This window comes from Calypte anna, chromosome 15 (assembly GCF_003957555.1).
Source record: "Calypte anna isolate BGI_N300 chromosome 15, bCalAnn1_v1.p, whole genome shotgun sequence".
Lineage (NCBI taxonomy): Eukaryota > Metazoa > Chordata > Aves > Apodiformes > Trochilidae > Calypte > Calypte anna.
This window is the reverse complement of record NC_044261.1, coordinates 11,597,205-11,606,808: the sequence shown is the minus strand read 5'-3', so window position 1 is coordinate 11,606,808 and position 9,604 is coordinate 11,597,205.

The following is a 9,604-nucleotide window of genomic DNA, read 5'->3' as shown; positions in this document are numbered from 1 at the left end:
TGCAGAACGTGAGCGTTCTCCATTTTCTCCTCACTTTATGCCCCGTGTTTTCTTTTTTGCACCCATGGCCTCCTAAGCCAGTTGGTCACATGCCAGAGCAAAGCAGAAATCTTCCTTCTGCCCAGGTTTTGTGATGATTCTTGCTCTCAAGCTTCCACATCCACAGCAGGTCTGCCTTCTTCACAGGGCAGCTACAGCTCAGGACCTGCCTTGGCCTGAAAGCTCTGCCCTGGCACTGCTAGACCATGTGGCTTCCACCTGCCCTCAGCCCACTCACTCCCAAAGCACCCAAAGCTTTCTCATATTGTTGTGTTGCATGTGTAGGAGAAAGTCAAGTGTAGCTGTGATTCTTGTTGCTCAAGCAAGTTTGTCTTTTTCCTGCATGCAGGATACAAGGCCTAGGGCCATGCCAGCTTGCATGGTGGATGCTGGAAGATGTGAAGTGCCTTGTTCCAGGATGAAAGTGCAGTGAGCTACCTTGAGTTACCATGGAGTAAGAGACACAGGCACCACTGAGTAAATCCACGGTTTAGTTGACTTCCCAGTGTCTTGGTCTTGTAGCCATGGCCAGAGACTCACTATCTCAGTTCACACTGGCTTCTAATCAGCTATTTTACAGTAATGGCTTTTAATCATTTTCATTTCAGGCTTGGTTAGAAATGAAATAACTTGTGCTGAACTGCCACAGTAAGCGTCTGATTTTTCTTTCCCACAAACTTGTGGTTACCATCAGATTCTAAGAAAAGTCTTTGCACTGCAGATTGGAATCACAAATGCCACTTACACGTAACTTTTTATTTATTAGCAATTCTGCTTGGCTAGCTAAAGGTAAAAAAAACCCTTTTTCTTGTGTTTTGGTCGCATTTCTAGGTAATACTCATTAACTGACTTCATGTGTGTTACACATCACCAACCTGATTCACTACTGACATAAAACAGAAGCATTTCGTTAGTAACGGTCCCTTGCCAATTAGTGAACTAAATTACGTTTGAACAATTTTCTTCAAAGATCCTCCTCCTCCCCCATGCATCATTTGGCAAGTCCCCTGCATGCTTACAGTAATTATGTGCATGTAGTGAAAGGAGACTGTTACCTCTTAAACCAAAATAAATGAATATGTGATCTTTGTGTTAGTGTAGCAGTGAGTAATACAAAGAATCACAGACATCCTCCCTTTGATCTCCCAAAGATACCAACAGTAATTAAGATTACAAGCTGCTTTAAAACCCTGGATATTTGGAACATTCTGTAAGGGGAAAGTGAATGCTTCACAGGGCTTTTTTTTAATTTTTTTTTTTTTTTTTTTTGAAAATCAGTGAAGAAAGGGAACCCTTCCTCATTTTTCATGACCACAGGGTTTTTATGAGATGCAAGGTGGATATCCTCAACCTGCTGAGCCACAAGCAGGTTGGTGGTGCTGCTAAAAATCCTTCCTGGTTTCTGGGTTGGTGTTTAACAAGAAGAGTGGTACCTCTGCTTCAAACTGAAAACCAAACTGAAGTCAAACGGAAAACACATCGTCTCAACCACATCCTTAAATACTCTGTCCTCAACAAGAAAAGGACCCCAGTTACTGCACAGTGATCTTATGGACAGGTGTCAACATTCATTTTTCACCTGAAACCAGGGTTCTTCAGGGATTTCCACTGCTGTGTGTGATCCAGGAAACCATCTGATCTGATTGCTGCTGCTTTCGGTTTGGGCAGGAGAGCAGAAATGAAACATGACAGGAGCAAGAGGAATAGAGATTCTTAGAAGAGGAGAGTTAAAAGTTTTGCCCCTGATTTCAGTGGAGCGTGGAGGGACCTCTGTCCATGGTGGTGATAAACAAATCATGTTGAAGCACTGTCCCAATGAGCCAACCCATAACTTCTTACCTCCAGGGGATTTCTGAAGTGATACCAGTGAAACACCTCAGATATACCTTGCTAGAAATGTGATTAGAAATGTGATTAGTATTTTTCAGGAGGATAATTCTTAACCATAAATCTTTTCCTGATCAGCTGAGATTACCACCTCAGGATTTGGGCTAGAACTCTCATTTTTGTAGGTTCTGCGTTCTTGAGTCAGAAGGTGTGAACTCTGTGGTTGTGGCCTGCTGCAGTGGAGCCAGCCATGCCACAGGGCTGTCATTCCTGGGGGCCAAGAGCCTTGTGCCAAAAGCATCATGTCACCCTGCTGGAATCCCACCCACGTGTGTCACTGGGCAAAGTCTTTTCTTTTTTGTTTTTTGTTAATGGGTGAGTAAAATTTCATCAGGTTTTTGTTGTCATCACGAGGTGAGTAAGAGGGATTCGCGTCTGAGCTGGCACATTTTCCAGCAGCAGTTTCCAAGGCTCATTTCAGTCAGGTTGGCACGTACATCTTTCCCTTCAGCAGAGGCTGAGATTCCAAAGCCTCACAGGAGTTTTCCATAGGAAACACCGCCCTGGGAATCTGTGTGCCAGACATTCCTGTATGGCATTTCCCTGGAACATCAATGACCTACTGTTCGAATGCAGAATCAATATGTCTTCTAAATACCTTGCTGTAGAGTTTGACATTTCTGTGCTAGAAAAATAGGAATCAAGTTACTCTGGCTGTAAAATATTCATGGGTTGAACACAGGGATTACATGATCCTAGTTGTAACAGAAATAATACAACTGTCCCCATTTACTTAGAGGAGCTTGGTGTGGGTGTTTTCTTCTCTGACCAGATGTTGGTTTCGCTCTCCATTTTACACCTTAGTAAAGAGGAGATCTTTGTTATGGAGAAGATATTGCCCTAAGCATAAATCAGGAAGACTCACAGCCTATTGATGCTGTTCAAAAGAAAGTACCCAAGATCTGCCCTGGAGGGCTCTGAGAAAGCACCTACCAGCAGGAGGAAGGGATGTGGTAGGCAGTATCAGGTGCTGGCTTCTTTTACAAGTATGTCATGATATATTCTGTTCATCTTGCTTGTATTTCTTTATAGGACATGCAAAGAGGGGATGTTTATTCTGATGAAAGTCTGGGCTTGATAACAGGAAACCAAGTCCTTTGTGCAGTAAATTGACCTTGAATCACACACAGACCTTTTTTCAGTAACAGAGGGTAAGACTGTCTAAAACACAGGAAAATGGTGTTTGTAGAAAACAGAGTGGCATTTTGAGTTGGCTAGAATCTAGCCAAGCCTTTGCCAGCCTCAGACCCGTGAATGTCAGCTTGAGCAGGTGGTAGAGATGCAGCCATGGGTCAGGGAGTCATCAGGAGAGCCAGAGGGACAGTTGCTTTTTGTCCCTGAATGCTTTTTCATGAAAGTTCAGCCGACCCAGTAAACTGAAGCTGCGTGTCCCTTTGGGTGAAGCTCAGCACTGGGATGTGGGAGATCTCCTGCATGCCCCTGTGGAGGCATTCAGTGGTTTTCCCCCCCTCTGGAGTGTCCTGGCCTTTGGAGGCAGGAACCACATCTCAGGAGCCTTTGAGGAGCTGCCATTACAGGGCTTTGATCTTGTCAGACACTTCAAGATGCTTCCACAGAATAAATAAAACAGCATAGTGGGATGCAGTTTCATTCACAACCAGTGTTTCCAGGGTGAAGGAGCTCTACTTACATCAAAAGGAAAAGGTTATTTTTTTCTCTCTCTGCTGTTCCACCTTTGAGCACCTGAGCTCTGCTCACACATATCCAACTGTTCTCTGCTACAGCTCTCCAGTCCCAGCATCCCCCCGTTTACTGAAGGCTTCATCATGTTCACTGGAAGTAATTACTTGCCATGTATCACTTCTAATAGTCCACAAGATCAGGCATCAGCAGGGCTTTGGTTGTCAGAGCCACATCCTCTAACCAGAGGGATGGGAAGGGATAGCACAGGTAGCTTATGACTGCTGCAATCCTTGACTGTTCTCCTAAAAGCTTAAGTCACTCACTCATTGTTGACTTAGTTTCCAGCTAGAATCTTTGCCTGGTCTGGCTCAGCCCGTGGCCAGGAGTTGGTTAATGATGCAAGGGGAATGGTGGTGGGAATGGTGAAACCAAGCTGGGGTGCTGGGGGGCAGGGGAGAAGGTTTCAGCACTGCCCAACTTCAAGTGGGACAGGAGACTGTAGCACAGCACATAGCAAAACTCCCCTCAAAAGATCTTGGTATTATTCCATGGGAAAGAGGTTCTGAATCAGTGCAGACTTCAGACATATGGAAGATCTTGGTAAGCACAACCCGGAGACAACGCGTAGTTGCCTGTACGCACCCAAATATTTCCTTTGGCTTGTGGTTGCTTGGCTGTTACCTGGCTTCCCAGCCCATGCAGTGGAATGACACTAAAGTTAAAAAAAAAGAATTAGGTCTGTTGCCTGACAACATTTGCTTTCTATTTTCAAAGTTCTGCACAGAGAGAGCTTAACCCGAGGCTACGGGCAGGAATTTATTAAAAAAAAAAACCAAAGCCAAATGGTCTCAGTATCTTTATGCATTTTGGGTAAGGCCAGATAGGCTCATCCAAGGATGCTGCTTGCTTAAAGTTTGGGAAAGCTTTGTGTGCTTAAACGCTTTGGGTGACTTGAAAAGTGTCACAAGTGATCGAACAAGAGGGAATGGCCTCAAGTTGCACCAGGAGAGGTTTAGGTTGGAGCTTGGGAATGATTTCTCTCTGGAAAGGGTTGTCAGGGCCTGGCCCAGGCTGCCCAGGGCAGGGCTGGAGTCCCCATCATCCCTGGAGGGGTTTCAAAGCCCTGGAGATGTGGTGCTGAGGGACAGGGGGTGGTGGTGGCCTTGGTAATGCTGAGTTAACAATTGACCTCCATGACCTGAAATGTCTTTTCCAACCAAAACGATTTGATGATTCTGTTCTATGAAATCACACAGTGATTCTGTGAAGGAGTTCCAAGTGCCAGCAAGGATTTGACGTGGATGTGTCAACTTTCTGCTTTAAAAGAGACATCAGTTTGTGAGTAAGTTTGTCGATGGTGTTTCAGAGGGCCATTACCTCCTTATTTTCAGAAAAAATAATGTAGCCAATTGGCTGGCTGGCTTTCCTTTTCCCAGGCTGTTTGAGAGAATGTAAGAGCTGAGCTTCTTGGCTACAAGAGATTTTCTTCTCTGAAATTGGCAGCTGCTCATGCCGGAAGAGAATCAGCGTATTTGGCCACCGATTGCAAAGGAAAAGGGAAAACCATTATTTTTCCATTTCACTTATTTAACTATCCAGTGGGAGCCATCGACTGTGTTTGGGTGACCCTCATCACTAAGGCATTGCTAAGGCTTCCCTCCTCTGTCTTTAAAAGTAGAAAATAGAAATATTCAGTTCTGAAAAATGCATATATTCTCCTTGGCTGGGTTAGGAGTAGCCCAGTGCCAAGTATCTCATTGTATCAGGCCTTACACAGCAGTATAGTCAACGTCACAGCTCCATGAGTCAGGATTTTTGTCTGAAAAAGATCACGTCAAGAAACCCAGGGCAAAAATTCCCTATAGCCCAGCAACAAGAGCTTGCTGTGTAAGGAAAGAGAGTTAGATAGGAGAGGCAGAAATTTCTGCCTGGGCATCCTTCCACCTTGGACAAAGGAAGTACTCAGCAATGGTCAATGAGGCTTCTCATGACTCAAGTGCTTTGATAATTGCTCCTGGAGCACAGTGGGTGAAACTCCAGGGACCTGCACCGGCTGGGCCGGTGGGAACGCGTGGGGTGGCTGTGCTGATGTCAAGGGTGCCTCTGAAATCACTCCACCAGCCTCTGGACACTCGGGTATTTTGTAGCTGAGGGAAGCCGTGCCAGGCTGAAGCCTTGTGGCTGGGGTTCAGACCTGCTGTGAGCTCACCAGAGCGTGCCCAGGGCTCCTTGTTACGTCACAAGAGCTGTGCTTGTGTCATAGTCACCCCCGTGTGCATCACCCTGGCAGGAAATGCTGCTCGTGGGCAGACTTGGATTTTTCAGACTCTTGCAATTGGTATTTCCTTTGCTTTCTGACAGTAAATCCATTAATCCATCAGTACTTATTTCATCACAAAGTTCTTTTCAAAGGAGGCTGAACATCCCAGGGGAAGCGGTGGATTCCCCCACTCTGGAAAGTTTTAAGTCTCAGCTCGATGGGGTGCTGGGACATCTCACATCAATAATAATATTAGAAGGGTTGGACTAGGTGATCCTTGAGGTCCATTCCAACCTGGCATCCTGTGATCTTTATTCCCTCTATAAAGAGGGAGAAGCTTTAATTTAAACAGAAAGTGACTTTCCTGAGGCCACACAGCTCTGCCGTAAGAGTGATGTGTGTGAGCTCTTCAGGGGTGCTGTCATCAGATGCTTATCTGGAGTTTCTGATGCTGCATAGACTTCTGTTCAGGATTTCCTTTGTTAATCTGGAATATTACTGGAGAGCCTCATGAAACGGGGCTTTGGGAAATGAAGCTTTTGCTGAACTCAGCTCTTGGGTGGATGTCATTTCACTGTCGTGTGGTGTGCACCTCGGTTGTGTGTTCTGGTGCCATTTTGTGTTTGAGGGAGGTATCTTAATGGAGGTCCCTGTAAAGGGATGTTTCAGTGAAGCAGAAACCCTTTTGGGTTGTGTATTCCCCCTAACTTGAGGTGTTTGAGGGATCCAACTGAAGGCCAACAGCCCTGAACTCCATATTTGGTCAATGAAAAGAGATCAGCTCTTCCCCAGGATGATTCAGAGCAGAGATGGACTCTTCTTCTGAATCATTCCAAAGGAAGTCTTTGATCTCTCTTTCTGTTATTGGTAAAGGGACCTTTCCCCACTAACATCAGTCTTGGTATGAGCAGGTGTGAACATCCATCCATCCATCCATCCATCCATCCATCCATCCATCCATCCATCCCATGGTGGGCTTGCCTAGCAAAGCCTTGCTCCTGTGTCCTCGTGGGGGGTGAGGAGAGGTCAAGCAGTGGTGGTTTAGTTTGCATCCATGCACTGAGGAGGTTTTCCACCTTCCTCTGGAGCATGTGGTGTGAGTTACTGCCAGAGACTGAGATTGGCTGCAGGGGCTTTAAGTCTGATCTGGCCATTCCCACCTTCCTTTGATCTAAAAAAAAAAATGGCTTAAGCCATCACTGTTGGTGCCATGAGATGAGAATTTTGCTGTCTTCAGTATTTCTGCAGCCTTTTGTGAAGCAAAGAGTCACTTTCTTTGCATTTGGTGATCCTGGAGGTTAGAGTTGATCCCTCTAAATCCTGTGGTGTATACAGCATTCCCAGGAGGTGTGTACGGGCCGGCCCCACCTGAGTACAGATGGTTTGGACAGGATCATCAGGCTGGACGTGAGGCTGGGCAAGAAGATGATTTGGCATAGGACAGCAAAGAAAAGATGGAGTGAAAACATGGGAACCTTGGGTCTTCTTCTTTCCCACTCCTCAGAAAGTCAGTTTTCTGCAGAAAAAATGGACTCATGGAGAATTCGTGGGGGTGACACTCCAGTGAGGTGCTTTGAGAGCTGTGCTGCACTTGAGGGACAGATTTCTGTGCCCTATCTACCAGCATTTCCTAAAGAAGAGGGCAGGTGACGGATCATGTTCCCCCAGGTCCAGCCTTCTGTTTCCAGGATGCTGGGAGGGCTGCTCTGACCTACTTAGGTTGAAGAAAGAGGGAAAAACATCCTTCATTCTTGGGGCCCACCTGCTCTTGGCTGTTCCTGCAGCCAAGGAACATACCTCTGCTAAGGAAACACATGAACAGGCAGCTCTTTGGAAGTAACTGAACCCCTCTGCGTGGGCTGGGAGGAAGAAGGAGGCCAGCCACAACAGCTGCCCCTCTGCAGGAGGGGTAGGCAGGAGGTTACAAAGAAGCCTTGATGCCTTCTGAGTAAGATTCTTAAGCAAAGTCAGGGTGCAGATTCCCCTTTGCTGGGAGCAAGGCAAGTCTGTTCTTGGTGGAAACTTCCTTCTCGGAGCCCCACCTGGGGAAGAAGGGGAATATGGAAATCACTGCCTGCGTGGGACTGTGGGGCCACAGCCTGCTCCAGTGATGGGGCAGAGCAGGAGCAGCCCTGTGGCTGGTGGAATGGCTTCCTTGGTATTTTGGAAGCGAGGTGGCTCTGCGCCCTTGGGTTTTTGGGCCAGACATTTCCCTCGGGGACATAAATGTACAAACAGCTTTGCATAGTGGGAGGTGAACCTTGGATTTCCCCTAGCCTGGGTGCCCAAGCTGCTCAGCTCCTCAGCATTCTCCCATCTGGAAAAAAAGGAGAAGCTGCCTTGATCTTCCTATCTTCCTTCCATGACAGTGCTGTCAGGAGGAAGCCACCTTCATGGATCTGGGCTCTTGGTTGTGCCCCCATGTCAAGGGTGGGCAGAATCCTTTGCTTTTCCCAAAAGCAACTTTTCAGGGCTGAGAAAGGTGCTGGAGCTCCAGACAAGGGCAGGGTTTCCCGCCTTGTCTCCCTCCTGTCCTGCTCCTCAGGGTTGCTCTGCCTGCTCGACTCTGATGTGCTTCAACCAAAATCCTGGGTGCTGGACCAGGCATCAAGGTCTGGAATTGAACTGTGCCAGGTCCAGCTGGTGAGCAGGCCTGGGTGTCACCCAGCACATAGCAGCTGACCCCGTGGGGCTGTGCTTGCAGCTGGCAGGCTTATTCATCCTGCTGTGGAGCAGAGCTCGGGTAGGTCACACTGTTTGTCATTTTGAGCAGAGAGGGATCCATCATGAATTCATTGAATCGTTTGGGTTGAAAAAGAGCTTTAAGAACATCCAGTCCAACTGTTAACTCAGCACTGCCAAGGCCACCACTAACCCGTGTCCCTCAGCACCGCATGTGCACAGCTTTGAAACCCCTCCAGGAATGGGGACTCCACCCCTGCCCTAGGCAGCCAGGCCCTGACAACCCTTTCCAGGGAGAAATCATTCCCAAGCTCCAACCTAAACCTCCCCTGGGACAACTTGAGGCTGTTTTCTCTTGTCCCATCCCTTGTTCCTTGGGAGCAGAGCCGAACCCCCCTGGCTGCAGCCTCCTCTCAGGGGGTTGCAGAGAGCCAGAAGGTCTCCCCTCAGCCTCCTCTGCTCCAGGATCAACACCCCAGCTCCCTCAGCTGCTCCTCACAACTTCTCCAGCCCCTTCTCCATGTTCTCCATCCCCTCCTCCTTGCTCTCCAGACCTTCTCCTTGTGCTCCAGCCCCTTCCCCAGCTCCATTCCCTTCTCTGGACACACTCCAACCCCTCAATGTCCTTCTGCTCCTGAGGAGCCCTGAAATGACCCCAGGACTGGAGGTGCAGCCTCCCCAGCAGCAGAAGCAGCTGCCTGCAGTCCAACCCCCCCTTGCAGCGGTTCGGCCACCGCCAGCCCAGGGGCGACCGCATTTCCTTCCCCTCCGCCTCCCGGGAAGGGAAACTCCAGCAGCGCCTTTGCCCTCCGGGCGCTGCCCCGGCAACGTGCCCATCAGCAAAAAGGCTTTGGCTGCCCTAACCCCGATCAGCCCTGAAGGAACTTGGCAGAAATTGCCCCAGAAGAAGCGACTGGCAGGGTCGGGAGAGTGAGGGGATTTGGGGATAAGAGTGGGATGGATCCCGGTGAGTGTGGGGCCTGGGGTGTGCTGGCTGGGGGGAGTTATTACCCCAGGGTTTTTTGTTAGGTTTTTTGATTTAGTTTTTTTTTTTTTGCAGTTTGGCTATTTCAAGGGATCAGCCCTGCCTGT